Source organism: Anser anser (assembly GCF_964211835.1).
Source record: "Anser anser genome assembly, chromosome: 7".
Lineage (NCBI taxonomy): Eukaryota > Metazoa > Chordata > Aves > Anseriformes > Anatidae > Anser > Anser anser.
This window is the reverse complement of record NC_139727.1, coordinates 40,163,265-40,182,128: the sequence shown is the minus strand read 5'-3', so window position 1 is coordinate 40,182,128 and position 18,864 is coordinate 40,163,265. Positions and strand designations below refer to the sequence as shown.

The 18,864-nt window shown below is 45.1% G+C and overlaps 1 protein-coding gene across 1 annotated transcript in view; it reads right to left on the bottom strand.

The window, feature by feature from the left end:
• Nucleotides 1-2,788: 2,788 nt before the first annotated feature.
• The window catches only part of MGMT (O-6-methylguanine-DNA methyltransferase), a 186,295-nt gene continuing 170,219 nt past the window's right edge, over nt 2,789-18,864 (bottom strand). The window contains exon 7 of the transcript XR_014586915.1: nt 2,789-18,751. The gene's annotated coding sequence lies outside the window, so the exon portion shown is untranslated. The remainder of the gene's footprint in view (nt 18,752-18,864) is intronic.

Below are 18,864 nucleotides of genomic sequence, written 5' to 3'. Positions count from 1 at the left end.
TAATTTTTAATTTATTGTGAAAAATCATGGATTTTTGGCATACGCTGAGTAATTCATGTCAAGTCGAGCTGAATACCCGGTGTTAAAAATGTAAACGAATCAATCAGTGACCAAATCCATTTGATCCTGGCGTCAAGGCCATTCACAGAAATGAAAATTATTTAGTAAATCCGGCTCAATATGAAATAATTATTTTGAATCAAATGATTTTCCTTGGCCAACAGGTCAGCTGGGGAACAAGCAACCTATTGAAAACGTATACTGCACCCTGACATGGCGCGAGGATGTATCGACAGCCAGGCCGAAGGGTGAGACGCCGGGCAACAACAGGATGGAGAAGTAGAGACGCTTTTTGGCAGAGGCCTTCAAACCCTTCCCACCAGGGACACATGCGTCCCCTTCTGCCGCCTCCTCCTCCGGGATGTGCCGTCACTGCTGGGCTCACAAAGGGGCAAAGAAGGGGGCGAGGAGGATGCCAGGAGCGCTGCCGGGCAGTGGATCTCCCCACCGCTGGCATAACGCATGCCCTGCTCTCGCAGGAGTCATCGCTCCCAGGCCAGCTGCAACCTCATCGCTGTGGAACAAGGGAAAGCTGACATCTGTAAGATTTGCTGTTAAATAATCCAAACCAGGAGTGGGACGGAAGCACGCAGAGAAATGGTGACGTTCGGGCATGTTGGGAGAAAATGAGCAATTTAGACACAATGCACTGATGCCTGCTTGCCTGATGCATCCGTATTTTGCTTCTCTAAACATGTAACTTCATCCTTTAAATGCTGTGTGTACTGGAAGTTTTAAAAACAGTCTGCTAATCTTTTCTCGGTATAAATAAATAAAACATTAAACAAAAATAATCTTTGGATCTTCAGCTGTCTTTCTTTGGGTTTGCCTCCCAATTTAGTGCTGTCACAACTACTTCTTTCCCATCAAAATGTATTCATTGAGATGCACAATTCCTCAAGCTCCAACTGAGACAGAGCTTTAAAACTGCTTTTAATAATTACACCTCAAATTTGTTGGACACCCCAAGGCAGTACCTTAAAAACAATCTGAGCACGAGCTGAAGAAAAATATTTGAGGTGAAGAAAAGCTTGCAGGTTTCACAAGCACGGTCAAAACAAGAGGCTCTCCTCTGAAGTCCTGCTCTCACGTGGGAAAGCCGGTTGGACGCGTGCACAGCGCTCTGCCGAATGAGCTGCTGATAAATCTAATCCTGAAGGATTGGAAATGAGGTAAAAGAAATTTTGATGAAAATTATGTACATGTACTTTGACAAGCTCATAAACACTGCAGCCATGATAAGTTTTCTTATTTTTTTTTTAAGACCTGACACAAATGTATAAGCCCAAACTCTAATTTTTACAGCCCTGGGTTTGGAGATCTGTCATTGGGAGATATAATGGAAAGAATAATTGCTTGGTGGCTGCACAAACATGAGATGTGTTGTCAGGCTGCAGTTTGGAGGCTACATCTGGCTTCGGAAATGATTGATGCTGTCTCTGTGTGTGATTTGGGAAACAATTTTTTTTTTTTTTTCCCTAACACAACTGACATGCTGAACCTTAGCACAGCCAGAGCAATTAAATCATTATTAATGAAAACTTTTCATTTATTCCTTACACTTTCAAATGCATCTTTCGAGTGCAGCATTGCAACACGCAGCAATGGCAGCGAAAGTAGGCACGTGATTTCAATTTGAAATTAAAAGTCATGTCTGAATAACAGAACAGCATTCTCATTTCCTAATACTCTGCTTTTTACTACTTTGCATTCAACTGTGAAAAGTCTTTTAAAACTCTGAACAGCAGTAAAACTTGAATGAATTTTTGACCCATTATTGCATAGCGGGTGCGCTTTCCAAGTTCGAGAGACTGCCAAGTTCTCCCCACCTAATATTTCCACTTTAATTGTGCCACTTGAGAAATTTACGTGCCTCAAAATATGGCATGAATCTTACGCTTATTGCAGTATCATTAGCAGCAACATTTAAGCAACATCTGTGTGCTATAGAACTAATTGAAGTAGCAGAAGTGGCAGCTGTAAATCCACAGGAAGATGGCAGTTTGCACCCAGCACTGCTGAGTTAGCGGGTAACTGTCAGCCTGTTCCTGCAATCTGCTCTCGAGGACTACGGTACAGGCACACAATGTCCAAAAAAATACAGCGAGTAGGCTAATGATCCTATTAACCACTTTGCTGCACCAATTTGGCTGTTTTTCCAGTTTCCTTGTTGAATTTCATTATATATTTCACCGTTCCAGTAAAAAGTCCAGTACGAGATGTGTTTGCTTTTAAGCCACTTAGTTCAGGGAGCGAAGCTCCTTCTCGGTTGAATTAACGTGCAAATGATTTTTTTTTTTTTTAATTCCATATATTTCTCCATTTTTTCCATTGTTTAATTTTTCTTCATCGCACGCACCTCGGTGAAAAAGAACTTTTACCAACCATTAATGCTGGTATTTAAAGCAATGACATTTTCCTCCCCGGGATGTAACATTTTCAATAATCAATACAGCTGCGAGGGGGGACGGCTGAAGTCTTTTTTAGGTGTGCGGGTTAAAGCACATCTTCATCCGAGCCGGGAAGGTTGCTGCGCCGCACGCGTGGCCTGCAGCTCATCAGGGCACCGCCGCTGATTTGACTAATTGGTGATTACGAAAGGAGGAAGGTGTTTAAAGTAGCATGTCCTGGTATTACTGCGTAATCCAGGCACACGGCATATCAGGACTCCAGAGTGTCTTCGAGCATTACCCGTGTTTCCATCTTCATTTGCTTCTTGGGGGGAAAAACAGAGGGTTTAGAAACCTTGAGATATAATGGAATATAATGTAATATAGGTAATGTAATGTAATTTACTGGAATATAATACAATATAAATAATAATATAATAAATATAATACATATAATACGATATAACGCAAGATAATACAATACAATACAATATAATATACGATCTATATGGTATGATATAATAACGTAATATCTTATAATATAATATACTGCAATAAAATGCAATAAAATGTAGCGCTAAGCATGACGCCGTGGTGCGAGGGCCATGTTCCTCGGCGACCCCACGTCGCTGCGAGCAGCGCCCACGCGCCACCCGCGTGGCGGTGGCAGGGTGCGGAGCTCGGCGATCCCCCGTCCCCCTCCTTCCTTCCCCGGGCACTGGGGCAGGAGGAGCCCGGTGCGGTGCCGGGGCCGCGGCCGTGCTCGCCGAGGGCCCCGCTTCATTAGAAGCCCGGCACGTCCGCCCGGCTGCCATGTGACGCGCCGCGAGCCGCCGACATTTGTTGTCTTAATGCACAAGTACTCGGGGACCCAGCTGATAAGGGACAAACTGTTCTGAATCTGCTGAACTACACGCTTAGGGTGGCACGGACCCCGGCAATATTGAAAATCAATAGTCACGTGGTGGTTTGAAGGTTAGAGGTCTTCTGAATTAACTTTCTAGTACTAAATTACCAGCCCTTCTTCTTCTTTTTTTTTTTTTTTCCTATTTATTTATTTATTTCTTCATTTTGGAGGCGCTGGGAAGATGCATTTGCTTTAAAGATACTCAGCTAATGCGTGCCTAAGAGCGAGAGGAGAGAAGAGCCAAACTTTTTAACACTTCGTGTGATAATTTAGATCTGAAAGTATTTCTCATGAGCAAATTTGGACAATCTGAAATATTTAAGTCACTAGAAAGGAACTAACTGCATTGTCACAAATGATTTGAACACTGAGGGCAGTGTGGAGGCCAGTGGAGATGTACGCATTGCCTTTCACCCATGGCACGAAGCACTGCCAAGGGCGGCCTTGGCATGTGGCTCCTCTCAAGCACCTTCACAGCTGGGCTTTGGCTCCTCTGTTTGCAGGTATTGTGAAAAACTGAGCATATTTTAATTCATTCAATGTATTTCTTATTTAAGTCTGTTCCAACATGTCCCTTCCCCTCTGGGTACGTCGCCAGCTTGAATTTCAGCATCGAATATTTGCAGGCTGGCTTAGCCTTCACTGGAAGGGTTAACAGGCACCCAGGTTGCCAGGTGAAAAGTTCAGAAATATCAGGTTGATTGATTCATTAAAAATGATAAAAGGTAATAGTGCTTCTGCTGGTGCCTTAGCAGCCCGGAGGAGCCAGCGCCGTGGCTGTGGGTGCTCCGGGGGAAACACTGCAGGGGAAGGCCCGCGGGGCTGGATGCCGGCTGCCTGCAGGCTGTGGGTGCTGAAACTAGGAGCAGGGCCGGGCGGCTGGGCACAGCGGGGGCCTCCCGGGGCCCCTGCCTCACCGTGGGCACTATCGCCATGGGCAGGGGCGGCCTGGGCAGGGGCGACCCTGGGCGACCACCTTTAAGGAAGAGACCCGAAGTAGCAGCCACAGCATTGAAGCAGCAGGTCGAGCAGGAAAAAACACTTGCAGGAATTCTAGACATTGCTAAACTCTTTCTTTCTGGGTCACAGACACCTCTCCAAAGCCTTATTTCTAGAGGTGCTCAGCTGTTTTAAGGTTTATTGACTGGGTGGAACTTAAATTTGGTTTTCTCTTATCACAGCGTAACCACGTACGCGGCACTGTCCCAGGCTCTCAGCCGTGCTTATTTGCCTCGGTGCCAGAGCGGGACCCCCCGGGACCCCTGCCACAACCAGTGGGGTTTGCCACAGGCAGCGGGGTTTGCCACGTGTGGGCCAGCATCCCAGCCTACCCTGCTGGAAACACCATGGGGTGAAAGCCAGCACGTGCAAAATGAAATGCACCATCGGTTATACACGCACGTGAAGCCCGACGTCTACTTTTGAGGAGCGTTTGTGTGCATTAAAAATCCTCACCTGCACACATGCAGAAAGAAAATTCAAAATATACTGAAAAGATCTGCGAAAACCACTCAGGTCTAACTACTGAAGTAAACCAAGCACCTCCAACCCCCCCGAACTGTGCATTACATGATTTTGCCAGACAAAACGCCAAGTCTCTTGCTTTAAAAATAAATTGTGAACTTAACCTTTTCAGCTCTGGCATTTCCAGGCTCTCTGTTAACAAGTGCCACGTTCATCCCGGACACTGCCACACGTAACTTCTGTTTGTCTCAACGCGCCTTCCTTCCACCCCCAGCACTGGGGCTGTTTCTGGATTTAAGCGGGAGGGCTGCAAACACACCACAAGCACGTGCTGAACACCCGAACCTAGGACACGTGGCATTTTGATAAGAAAAAGTCAAACTCACACGGCAATGAAGCCCAAGTTGTAGCTAATAAAATAAAACCTGCTGCTAAGCATCTGTTTGGACGCCATCTAAGGCAACACTTAAGCACATACAAAATTTCCCCTATTTAAAAGCTCTGCTCACTTCATATGGGATTCACGTACGCACAAATTCTCACATAAACGGGGTTGTATCAAGGTATAAAGCAGAAAAATCTTCCTCTGTTCATCTGAGATTTCTCCTGTCATAAACTTTTGATTAGGTGGTGTATATGTTATACTACAGATAAAAGTTTCTAGTGGAGTTTTTCCTCAGTTACTGTATGTATATAAACCCGCAGACTGCCGATGCGTTGCATAGGCACAGGAAAAGCAGGCACTGCTTTGGGTGTTTTTTTTTTTTTTTTTTTTTGGTGTAAAAAAGAGCTAGAACTTTAAAGCCATCATTTTAGTCTAGCTTAAACTAATATTTTCTGCTTTGTACATAGACAAAATAATCCTATAGGAAATACTGAAGATTTATTTTTTTCTAACCATTGTTCTTAACTAGTGCACAATTATCTTTATGTTTATTTCTATCAGCAATCTTATTAATTCCCATACTACTTCTGGACCATGCTTGCACTACAGAAATAATTTTAATTGAACATTTATTAAAACAAATGCTTTGTCAGGATATACCCACTCCATCTGGCCGCACTGGACAGGCATTATTTCCTGGATGTGTCTGCTTTATGCAACGTCTTCTCACACAGATCTCACTGACTACCAGAGATCATGATTAGATTGTTGTGGATTTTGTTCAACAGCATTTTCTGCCACAGCAGTCTTGTTGACATTAGCTTATACGCACACTCTCCGCAGGACTCTTCCTCTTCTGTTGCACAGAATACGTTTTATTCTGGAAGAACATCGTTAGCCCACAAATCTGACAAAAGGCAGAGATCTTCTATAAATAACCCTCACTGCAACGCTTGATGGGCTGCATCTTTTTCTTTCTCTTTTCTTCTCTTCTTTCTCTTTTTTTTTTCTTTTTTTTTCTTTTTCTTTTTCTTTTTCTTTTTCTTTTTCTTTTTCTTTTTCTTTTTCTTTTTCTTTTTCTTTTTCTTTTTCTTTTTCTTTTTCTTTTTCTTTTTCTTTTTCTTTTTCTTTTTCTTTTTCTTTTTCTTTTTCTTTTTCTTTTTCTTTCTTTTTCTTTTTCTTTTCCTTTTCCTTTTCCTTTTTCTTTTTCTTTTTTCTTTTTCTTTTTTCTTTTTTTTTCCTTTTCTTATTTATATTCGTATGCTCACAATTTTGGAGATGAGAGTTTTGATAAGAAATAAAATGAGTCTTGTTCCAAGAATTAAATTTCAGCCCTTGAGAATAAAACAAGAGAAGCTTTCCCCTTTCTGCCTCCCCAAAACAGTCACCTGCTGGCAAGCAGCTTCCAAGTGCTACAAAGCCCTTTTTTAGCACACTTGTTCACTTAGCAGCCAAACATTATTTTTATTGTTGGCATCATGAAGAAACACCAAACAAATAAGAGTCACTCAGAATTCCAAAAAAAAAAAAAAGGCAGCATTGTGCAGTTAATCCTCTATTCACGGTTATATCAAAGCACATTTTTGTTACTTTTGCCGTGATTCATCTTAATGAAAACCACTATTTTACAGCATATCTCCTTCAGCCCAAAACTGGTAGCCATGCTTCTCCCTCTGACGAGACCGTGGGAGATTTAAAGCCATTAGTTCAGACAAAAGAGGGAGTGGTGTTCCCTGAAACTCCAGAAGTTAGTTTAATATTTTCTAAACTGGTTGGTTTTCATTTTTGCATCAAAAGCCTGTGCAGTCTCTATAATAGTAACTGTGAAGTCTCCTTCACACCTAACCTTTAAACTTCTTTTCTGAGATCTGGTCATTTTTCACCCTTTCTTTGACAGCTTTGCACACAAACTTCATTATCACTTTTTGAGCAAGGTTCCTTTTTCAGCATTTCTGCTTTGTGTAGAAGCACCTTGAGGCAACCAGGAGCTCCTGGCGGGGTCATGCAGTGTCCAGAAATGCTTGTGCAAGGTAGAAGTATCACCCCAGATTTTGTATTTCCAGCAGTGGAAATACACCTGTCTGCCTACCGAAGTAGGCCACTTCAGGGAATTTAACAACTAGGTCATTTCATGTCTGAGTTTTCTCATGTTGTTTTCTGGTTTCAAGGTTGTTTATATTGATGTGACCCTTCTGTAAGTGTGAAGAAATATTTACTATTACAATGTTGTTTTGAATCATCTCATTATCTTTAATGTGGGTATCAAAGTCACATTTAATTGGCCATGACATCATGGAACTGCTTTGAAACAAATGTACATAAATTATTTGGAGACTTCAGATAATGGTAAGGAATAAACAAATATATATATATATATTTTTTTTTTTCTGGGACAAAGCTAATCCTCACCTCTGTTTAGCTGCAATTTCCACAGCCTTGCTTAGACCATTTTTCAATAGATGGACACATCTTCAGAAATTAATATAAACAAACAGCAGTCTGTCCATGAGGTTGCATTTCCTTGCAGGTGGAAAGCCATAAAGTCATATTTAAAAGGAATTTATTGAAAGATTCAACCAAGGCCAACCGATACCATAAAATAAGGTGTGGTGTAACTAGGTGACATTTCTGAAGACTGAAGAAGCTTTCATGGTCTTATAAACCTCTGGAGATTATTGGGTTGTTGTGGGTCCAAAAGCAGGAATGAACCTCATCCAAGCCCAGGGATTCAACGAGGATCAGGATTAACTTCCAGAAACTTGGAAGAGAGATCAAAGTGCAAGCTTTGGGCAGGATGATATTCCAGGCTGACAGTATACCCTAATAACCAACCTCTGAGCATATCGGTTATACATCATTTCCAGTGAATTTGAGATGCAATGTTTCCACGAGAATTTAATTTGAAAATGGTAGAAGAACCTTAATTTAACAGAATGTCTTCACTGACGGATGGTACATGGTGTCGAAGCCACAAACAGTCTGTCTGTTTGGTTTTATTGACTTCTGTTGTCAGGCAAGGAAGACCATGACTCACAGACATCTAGCACAGACTGTATTTTTTCTTCTGAAATTGTGTCTGCAAAATATGGTTAGAGTTGTTCCCTGTCCAAGGAGGTAATGAATTCTCTATAAAGCTTGACATTAATTATTCTTCTGACTGTGATAGCAATAACGAGGCCTAGTTTTTCCTCAAAGAAATGTAGATAAACACAACTTTGTAATTGCGTTTTCCTTAATAACTGACTGATATATTTGCTGGTTATCAAGTTACAAAGATGAGTTTAAGGGAAGATGACTGTAAGCCAAGGTGAGATCCAGCTGGTGACGGTTATCCCGCTCGTGGATGTCCCAACCCACAGCCGGGGCTCAGGCCCATCTCCGGTTTTGGTTCACAAGGTGTGTACTGAGCTTCAGGTAGGATCCACGTCCTCATCCAGCTTCTCCACAGAGGGATGGGGTAGAACGAAGGGGCCCCACAGCCTGACCCCACCGTGTCCTGATCTCTCGCAGCCTGACTGTTGGGTGGGCCCTGCGGCCTTCTCCTGGAAGGTGCCACCAAGGCATCCAAGGACCTACCTCAAGTTTTGCTGTCCTGCTCGGCGGTGGCAGGACATCGGTGGAGGTTTGTCCAGGAGCCTCTAAGGCACGGGCAGGTGGCCCACCTTCAAATGCTTTGTCTCCAGCATTTGGCACTGGAGCTATCTGTTGCAGAGAGCATCAGGTTTTATGGCTTACCATGTAAAACAGAAATAAAAATCCGGCAAATATTATACGTGATTTCAGGCTGTGTATGCCAAACAGCACGAATCACAAAATCTGCTGGCCTATTTTATGAACAGAAAAGGTCTCCTGCTTTAAAGGTTGGAGAGAAATTTAAAAGGTAACTTGCAATGAAAGGCAAGCTGTGAAAAAAATGAATCCAAGAGGCATCCCTGAGGAGAGGAGGGAGCAGAGAAATGTGACCATCAGGTACTCACATGTCAAGAACAGATGATCTGCACATTGTAATTAAAGAGAGAGATGTACAAAAATCTCAGGCACCGACGAGATGCCAGGAAAACTTCAGTGGAGCGGTGGCTCTTCGCTCAGACAATGGGAGACGAGGAGAAGAGGAGTCAGAAGGAGCTGGTTCACAAGCAGGGACAGCTCTCCTGAGCTGACAAAACTTCCCGGGGTCTGTGCTTGCCCTGTGATTAATCACACACACACACACACACAAAGCCCCGGCTGCGACCAGGAGCCATCCTCCTAATGCATGTCACAAACTTCATAATTCCACTTGGAACGAGACAACAGCAAGTTAAATTTCTGGATCACTGTCACCATGTCACTTACAGAAGAAGTTGCACCGGGGAACAGTTGGCTATTGGAGTAATTTGGATGGAAATGTCAGTTTTCACAACCTGTGATTTGAGGTAAGTGCCCTGCTATTATCCGGCAGCTCTGTCAGGCTGAGCGCACGCCACGACCTCTGCTCAGCCCCGCAGAGCACCGGCAGCACCTCGCCTGGCCTGGCTGGATGCTACCCTCCATAAAACCGCATCCTGTCCAAAGGTGCGTGCTGCAAGCACATGCAGAAATAGCGATCCAAAGCCTCAGTAAATCGACCAGTCGAGATTCGCATTGACCTCTTGGCAGGTTTCTTCCGAGTAAGGAATGCAGGATATGGTCAATACGTCCAACTCTGAAATGCCTGCAGAAGTTGCTACATAGGGTCATATATGTTATACATCTCTGCCAGATTCAGTCAACCCTACGCGATGTATATAGGAAAAAATTTTGTTGTGCAAAAGCACCACAGTTTTGTCTAGTGCCTGCCCCTCAGTAACACCTTTATATGCAATTTTCTTCAGAGATTTTGGCATTTGAAAGATTGCATCCAGTGCACAACCTGTGCACTGCTTCACCTAGGCTGGTTCAGAAAGAAGTAGCATTAAATCAGCGCAGCCATCAAGCCGGGGAGCTCCCAGATGCTCGACTTCAATCAGTTAAACACCAATTCACACCGTGATGACTTACAAGCAGCCAAACACAACGTTCCCCGGATTTAACTAAATCACACCCATCGCAAAGCCAGTAAACCTGCCCGCACGGTGCTGACCTAAAAGTGACGGAGAACAAAGGCAAGTCAGACCAGCCGTGAGTTACCCAGCTCACGGAGGGGGGGAAGGAAGGGGTCAGCAGGGGAGCGGAGTGCTCCCAGCACCAGCACCGCTCCTCGGGGCCTTGTCCTCGGCGCTGACCGGCCCACGTGGGAATGGATGCAGGAGAGGCAGCAGCACACGGCCGGTCCTTCGTTCGAAAAGAGGAGGAATGACTGGCCTAAGGGAGCCTCTCTTGCCACGGGGGAGTTCACGGAGCATTGGGAGTTCACTGGGAAGCAGCAGTGGGGTGAAGGTCTCTGTGAGTTCTTCCTCTGCCAGCAAACAGGTAGCCCTTTTTTTTTTTTTTATTTTTTTATCTTGTTGTTCAAAAGAAGAACTGCAACAGTAGGATATTTGGCCTTCTTGCTCTCCTATATATGCTGGGGATGGCAAAGAAGCCATTACGCTGTTTATACCTTGCCGGTGGTGCCACTGACTTAGGGGTATCTCTAGGCAAAGTGAAGCACAATTACTATTACTATTTTAGTTCGAAAGGAGTGGCTTACTGAGTCAGTAAATATAGCATTTTTTATTTTATTTTTTTTATTTTTACGTCAAACATAACTACAGTGGGAGAAAAATGCTCCTCCAAAATGTGAAGTGAAAGAAATGGAAAACAAGCCAAATTTAGATTTTGCCTGCAGGATAATTGACAAACCGAGAAGCTTTCCTGGCTTCAAAACAGCTGCTTAGATCACAGGTGGCTGTATTCTTAAAGGGTAAAAAGCAAAGCTATCTCTTTTTATGGTATCCTTTTCAGGCATTCTCCTCTGTCGCAGCCACCAGGCTTTTATGTGTGCCCAGGCAGAAGAGGCTGGATCCTGTTGCAACACTCTGTTGGACTATAAACCAATGATATTTGCTTTACCTGTGCACTATCTTCCATGGAACAAAACAACATTTACATCTGGGATCAATTTGCTTGAAATTAAAGTGCAGCTGCTATATCTCTTCTGCATCAGAAGTATAGTGTTAAGGCTATAACATACAGACAGTTACACATTACTTTGCATTGTAATATTTAGATTTGTGTCATTTTCTATCTGAAGTAAAAAGCGTCTTTAAATAAATGAGTGATCTTACACTACATATTTTATGGGCTGTGTACTCAGCAAGATACATCTACATTTGCAACGTGCATATACTCGTCTCCAATTTAAAACTACGTATTTAGACCTTGAATTTTAATGCTTAAACTAAAACGTAGCGTAGGGATAATGTGGACTGTGCGCTCGGAAAAGTTCCGCTGCGTTTGTGCAGGAGGGCTGGAGGAGTTTTGTGGTGCTCCCCGGCAAGCGTGAGCGCTTCCAGCCCCCGCTGCCGATCCTGCCGCCCCCCGCTGAGCGCGCAGCGGCTCCCTCTCGGCAGCACCCTCTTTAAAGCCATGATGCGCAAGCTTTCTGACACGGAGGGTCACGCTGGCAGCTCACCAGGAGCCAGAGGGCTGCGTGCAATTACCAGCTGCATTTAGATACGCATACATATGATTCTTACAAAGAGATAAATGCACGGGGCTTTTGTTATTTGCATATAAGCCGCTGCAAACGCACCCAAAGCTTTCCAAAACACACAAGTAGACAAAATCGGCTCTGAGGGCTGTAGCTGAAGGCGCATCATCATCAGAAGGGTTTCTGTTTCTCAGCGGTCAAGCTTTAACATCTTGTCCACCCCCGACATCTGAATGGGTTTAAAGAAATTGCTTTTGAGACACAAACACAGCTCAGGCGCAATTAACGGGCTGAGGTGTAGGCGTCTTCCATGCACGACGTGGCTGACCGGCGTTCCGCTCGTTGTCACCAGAAGCTGACACCAGGACGTAAGCCCCGACCTCCAGTGCTGTCCTGCTGTGCTGGCTTCGTCCTTCAGAGACCGGTGAGGGACTTGTGCAGGGCCCATGAGGATGCTCTCCACCAGGACAGGGCCTACTGGCGAGTCACCCATCCACACACAGACTACAGACCACATTTCCAGGCATTAAACACGAAAAGGCAGCTCACAATGCGCAGATACAACGCACCATCTTTTGTTTTCCAGGCACAATTTGGCTCTGAGGTTTTCAGGCGGTTTTACCCATCACTGGTGCCGCTTCAGCATCGTGTAAGGCTCTGTGTTTTAGTTCCTCCCCAGCTCGAGTCTGTTTGGCAACAGTCAAATGTTGCAGTTGTCCGAAGTACTAAGGAAACGTGACGCATTTCAGCTGAAGTGCTCAACAGGCTCCCTACTGAAGTCCAGGATATGCGCAATTATTTGAAAAAGTTTTGATGTTTTCCAAGTTTTGGAGGCTTTTTCCCAGGGTGCTGCAGTACCCCCAGGTCTTAAGCAAATGGCAAGAGTCATTTATAATGAGATTTTTAAAGGCCAAAAATAAACAAATTTCCAGCTGAACCAAATGTTATTATCTTCTTTCATTTTCCAAAACAAATGAGATAAGCTACGTAGCATGGAAAAGAGGACTGGAATCTAAATTTTCACAGAGTTTTTCCCTATAGTTCCCAAACAGAAATTTTTCCAATTTTCCATAGAAAACTCGTTCTACAGTTTTAAAAGTGCACCTAACTCCACAATTCTCATATCGTTTTACTGACATTGGCAGGAAACAATTTAAGAGAAAGCCCAAGAAAACAACTGTCCCGGATACCAGCTGCAGTGTACAGAGCAGGGCAATTTAATAAAATCAAGACCAATGGTTATGAAGGTCACTCTAAATACAGAGTATTCTACCTAAAAGTATATCACAGAGGTTGGAACAAGAAATGGAAGTGCAACATGTTCAAACTATCTTTTCCTCTCAGCAGCTGCAGTATGTTTTGTTTTGGTAAAGATGAATCAAACCTTTTTAACCTTTTTTTTTTTTTTTTTTTTGAGTCATACATACACCGCAGCCTGCATTATACTGCTCAAACCAGATTCACAGGAGCCCCATCAGAGAGAATACTGCAGGACCTCAACGGACCTCAACATTTTCAGCTCTGACTTTGGCAAAAAGGCAGCTTGTCCAGAGCAAGCCTGCAGTGGTCGACGTAAGGATGTAAGCCTGTGAAATAGAGGATGCTGCTAATCTAAAGGAATCAGATGATGTACCTGGTCTTTATCCTCTGCCCGGAGAAAAGAGACAAGCAATTAGTCCATCACAGCTTCTTTGCCATACCAGGACTGGAAAACAGATTGAAGGGGTCAAAAAATTCAGAAGGCTCCACATGATCCGACATTTGCCTTGTCACAATTTTCTTGACAACCAGAAGGTTGGAGACAGTTTGCTGGTCATCAGGAACGGCGGTGCGGGAAGACTGATTACTGAGCTGGAGACAAGCAACCGCTCAATTAACGGCCTGCTCCCTCTCAAACAGTGCCTTCTGCAGGAACTCAGGGTATTTTTAGTCTGCTCTTTTTAGAGGACAAACGTGGTGTAAGACAGTTGCTGGAGCACACAAATGTTTCTTCAGTTTGCAGCCTCCCAGTGTTGCTTCTGTGGCTACAGAGGTGATCTCCAAACCCAGCAACATTCAGAGGTTCAAACTTCAATTGAGTGCCCTTCTTTTTGCACTTTCCTGCATTTGCACCATCATTTCTGCTGCAAAATACATTGACGGCAGTTGAAGCGACTTTCATGAGCAGTATATCAGTTTCATTTCAATTTTTGCCTTTACTTCCCAGTTCGATTTTGGCCATATTGAATGTAGCTCAGCAGAACTCATTCCTTGTACGGGTGGTTTTCCTGGGGCTCGGGAGCAGGCACTCCCGTTTCATTACTCACACGGTGCCATTAGTGCAAGGTTTGCACCCGCGCTGGCTGCTACGCAGATGTTGCCACCATACAAACATGCACTGGTCCCTTTGCCCTCAGCTGTTCTGTGTCTCTGCCAGGTATTTTTGGTGTCTGATGGCTGCTGGAAGGACAGATTGTGCTTTTGTTCATTGTGCCTTCTCAAGTGCTTGTGCCTCCGCCTTACGAACGGTGGTGAACGGCGGTGCTGAGAAGGATGACGCTGTTTGGATAAAGATAAAACCACAAAACCCAGCCCCAAAACCACTCCTACTAGTGGAAATCAGGCGTGGGTCTGAGTTTCAACCAGGTTCTATGCTCACGCCTCTCTTTTCCATTTCACAAAGAGCAAGCAGGGGTCCTGACACACGCAGTGCTCTCCCTCCTCACTAATTTCTATGCAATAAGCCTGCTTCAGAAAGCCTTGCAAGGAGACATAACCGCTACAGCAGCACGGGCCCGAGGGACCGTGTTAAGGACAGCTTCCTGCAGCTTCCAGATCAAACGGAGGGGATTTGCTTTCTCTTTCTCCAACATGGCCGGGGCTGTGCTGCAGCCAAAACTCGGTGCTGGGGCCCAGTGAGCGGAGCAGAGTGCGGCCCGGCCAGCCCTGCCGACATGCATCCCTGCCGACATCCCTGCTCCCGCATGGGGAGCACAGAGGTTGCTCCCGCAACGCTTCTACTCCACCTATCAGTGATGGTGCAGTACAACGGGGCACGCTACCATAGCCAGATTATTCTTGGAAAACTCTCGATCTCTTGGCAGATCTACCAACAGAAGCTCCCAGACGTGCATGTGGGTGAAGTGCTACCCCGAGCCCCTTACAAGGAGGTTATCCGTAACTACAAAGTGGTCTTTTGGTTACAGTTTGCTTGCGAGCAGTTTGTTCAGAAAGGAGAAGGGCATGTTTTCATTGAGCATTATAAAGAAAGCATTTAATTGTACCGCAGCCGTATTGTCATTTAAGCACTGAAGGACTGCTGCTTGCCCATTGCTCCGAAAATTAAATCTGCATTCAAACATCATCATAGAATCACAGAATGGCTTGCGTTGGAAGGGACCTTAAAGATCATCCAACTCCAACCCCCCTGCCACAGGCAGGCATGCCACCCCCTAGATCAGGTTGGCCAAGGTCCCATCCAGCCTGGCCTCGACACCTCCAGGGATGGGGCATCCACAGCCTCTCTGGGCATGGTGACGCTGTTTTAAAAAAACATGTAGCATGTACTTGCTCAACAAAAGCAGGCACGAGGATCATATTTGAGACTTAAATTTTAAAAACTCTGGGCCATAATCTATGTCAAACTTCCTACAAAAGACAAGCCATGATAGCAAATACAATAAATAAAATCAGTGATTTTTCAAGCCAATACTTTGTGCACAAATGGAAACACGATGGGGTTTCACTCTGCTTGCTTGACTTTAAAGCTTTAAAGACTCAAATCAAGCCTGACTCTGCACAAGAAAATCCCTGTGATGGCCGCCGCCCGTGTCCTGGCCTGCTGTGGCTACTGCCTCAGTGTGTGCTGCCAGCCGGCCGGCTGCGCCGAGCCGTGTGATGAGCACAGAGACAAACTGAAGGGCGGCTGAAATGTCCACCTTTCAACCAAGCCATCTTCCATGTGGAACTACACCACCTCAGCAGCCACCTCGTGCTCTCCACATGGGTGAGGCTGAGGGTTATTTCCACCGAACGCAGGCCCCAGCAGACACCAGGCCCCAGCTGGAGCATGGCCGCGGCTGGGGCCTGGTCCTGCGGGGTTGGCAGAGCTTGGACGTGACCGAACATGGTGCTCCTCGGCAGCACCGTGCTCCTCAGCTTTGCAGGCACGTGGCCTGAGTGCCGCTGGCAGCCGCGGCTACACCGGTGGCACGGGCCATCGCGCAGGGCAGCCTGCGGTGCTGGGGCTGGCCCGCGCGCTCCAGCACCAAATGAAAAGCGCTGTTTAAAAGAACCATGTACAGCACTTAAAGGGGTTTTAAAAATTGATAACTCGACGTACTGTATGGGATCGATCTTAATTACTGCTCATGTGGAAATTTTTTTTTTTTTTCTTCTGGCTTTTTTCAATGGAAAAAAAAAAAAAGCAAGTGACCATTAACGAGAAACTTTAAAGGCTCGTTAACAATATCCTTTCATCAATCACAGGGGCTGCCAGCGTGCCGCGCTCACGTCAATTTTCACCTCGTGGCCCCGCTACCAGGCCCAGGCTCCCCGGCTGGCCCCGCGCGGACAGGCCCGGCCGCGGCGCGAGGCTGATGGAGCCCAGACCGCCCCGCTGTCGCCCGCCGGTGCCGCCGGGTCCAGCCCCAGCCCTGCTCCGCTGCCACCCGCCCGTTACTTCACACGGGCCGCGGTCTGGTCTGGATCAGCCCCGGGAGGGCTGATAAGGGGCGAAGGGATGGAGCCTCGGCGGCGAAGCGATGGTGCCGGGGCCGAGGCCGCCCCTGCTCGCTGCCCCCCACCCCAGAACAACCGAAACGTGGGGAAAAAGAAATCAGATTTCTTCTTCGGCAAGAAGAGGGCACCACAAAAATAGCAATATTAAGAGCAAATCTGGAAGTCCAGCCTGTAAAACAGGGAAAGATTACAGGTTTTGCTAGGAAAAAAAAAAAAAAAGAAAACTGCGAAAAATGCTACCTTTTCAAGGCACGAATTAAGTATTATTTATTTGTTACTCGTATCCTGCGCATGTTATTTGAAACAAAAATAGCACGTGGATCTTTGACAAGCTGTGTTTGCACATCAGTGTAACTGAAATATCCTGTCTGCCGTAATGGCAAGTGAGTGTACCGCCCGTAATATTTTCCATTGTTTTTAAATCCAGCCATGGTAGCACCGACCGGAGGCGCACAGCAACCCAGCAAGGGCAGGGAGTTTTAAAGAGAAGCCTTCGACTGGCATTTCTGTTCAATTTCTGCAGGAATATAAAAGGAATTACAATTAAATCTGTAAATGCAATTCTTTGAGGATTTTTTACATTCCTATAAGATTCTTACTGAGCAATTACTCTTGAAATAGTACATAAATCTTACAGGGCTCCCATTGGATTACTGCGCTTTAAGTTTTTAAGCAATCTTTCTGTGAGTTTATTTTTTATCGCATTTTCTTTAAAGGAAAGCAGGTCTTCAGCACCACCTATCACAGCAAATAAACATTTTAATACAACGTGCATCTTTGACCGGGGTGCAATACATACCATAAATATTATGATTTTTAGATTTGGTAAAACACGGGAAAAAATGATTAAATGTAATAATCTATCTCTGGAAGAAATAATGATCTATGATGTTTACAGAAACAGTAGATTAAAATTACTGCCCCTTGTCTACAACTTAATGCATTTGGAAAGTGATAACGCTGTCCTACCAACCACATCACTGTTCATCACTCAACCGATACACTGTACAGCAAATATCAAGTACCACTTTAGAGGAGTGTGGTGCTTGAGAACTGTTTAGAAAAATTAAATGGCAACTTTATGGGGCAAATAATTCTGGCCTTCATCCGATGACTAATTCCTCTAATTCTAAATGAGCTTGTTGCATGAGCAGAGAGAAGAAGATTTGGGCAAATATCTAAAAATGGCCTTATATCTACAATGAACTGGTTTTCTGTTTAAGATGCTTACAGTATGAGCTCATTACGTTGCAAACTCTGCTTGCAAGAAAGTGATCTGTAACAATCCCTGAGCCTGGGGCCCTTTACCATTTGGTATTGATACATAGGATGCGATCTGCATTTTTCATTCCAGCATAAAACAGTACAACCAGTGTCGCTGCAATGCTGCTGTAAATCTGACCCAGGAAATACAACATATTCCTTTTAAATATTTCCATTGGCCTTAGACTGGCTGTAGAGCATGTTTTCTATGGAAAAAAAGGGAGGGGGGAGAATGACCCACCGCAAAATTCAGTTTCTTCCATGGTCAAGGGCATCTATTTCATTATAAATGTAGTTCCGCCAAAACAAATATTATTTTTGAATCTTTCATTATCTTAGTCTCTGGAAATGGGCTAAAACAGCATGTGTTGGTATTAGATGCTGCAGAGCCAGCTGTCGTGCCTGGCTGCACAGTGTCTCAATGTCAGCAGTTCAAAGCACTGCAAGGCTGAATGGGAGGAAACTTGATAGGTCAGAGGAACCCAATTCCAGGCAAAAAGAACATAGCTGTCTTGTTCCGAGTGTTTTTTTTTTTTTTTTTCCCCTATGTGCATGCGTATATAGAGGTATGTATTCGGATGCCTGTGTTTTAATATCTTTTCCCCACTTCGGTGTTTTCATAAACTGCCATGACCTCCACCCAGAGCAGGCTGCAGGCGACTTGGGGCCGGCACCAGCACTGCTGTGAGGGGGCCGAGAAAACCCCCAAATCAGTCCCTGTGGGCTCTGTGTCTTTCTTTTTGGCTGGGGACAGCCCCCTGTCGATGCTCCCAAACAAAGGCGACACTGCTGGTGACAGTGCCACCGCCACCACATGCAAGTGCCCCCATGTCACCGGGTGGCGAACACTCACAGCACCACACGGCCTCGTGGATGGACTGAGAGCAGCCAGCTCTGAGCATGACTTCCCGCGGGAGTTGGGTGCCCGCCTGGCCACGGACTTACCCCCTGGAAACCAGCGCTGAGGTTCACTGTGTGGGCAAAAATACAGATAGGCACATGAAAGAGCAAATGTAAATGCGACACAAAAAATAGCAAGGGATGTAAATGTGAAAAAGGTTAAAGTTTGCTTGATACTGCGTTC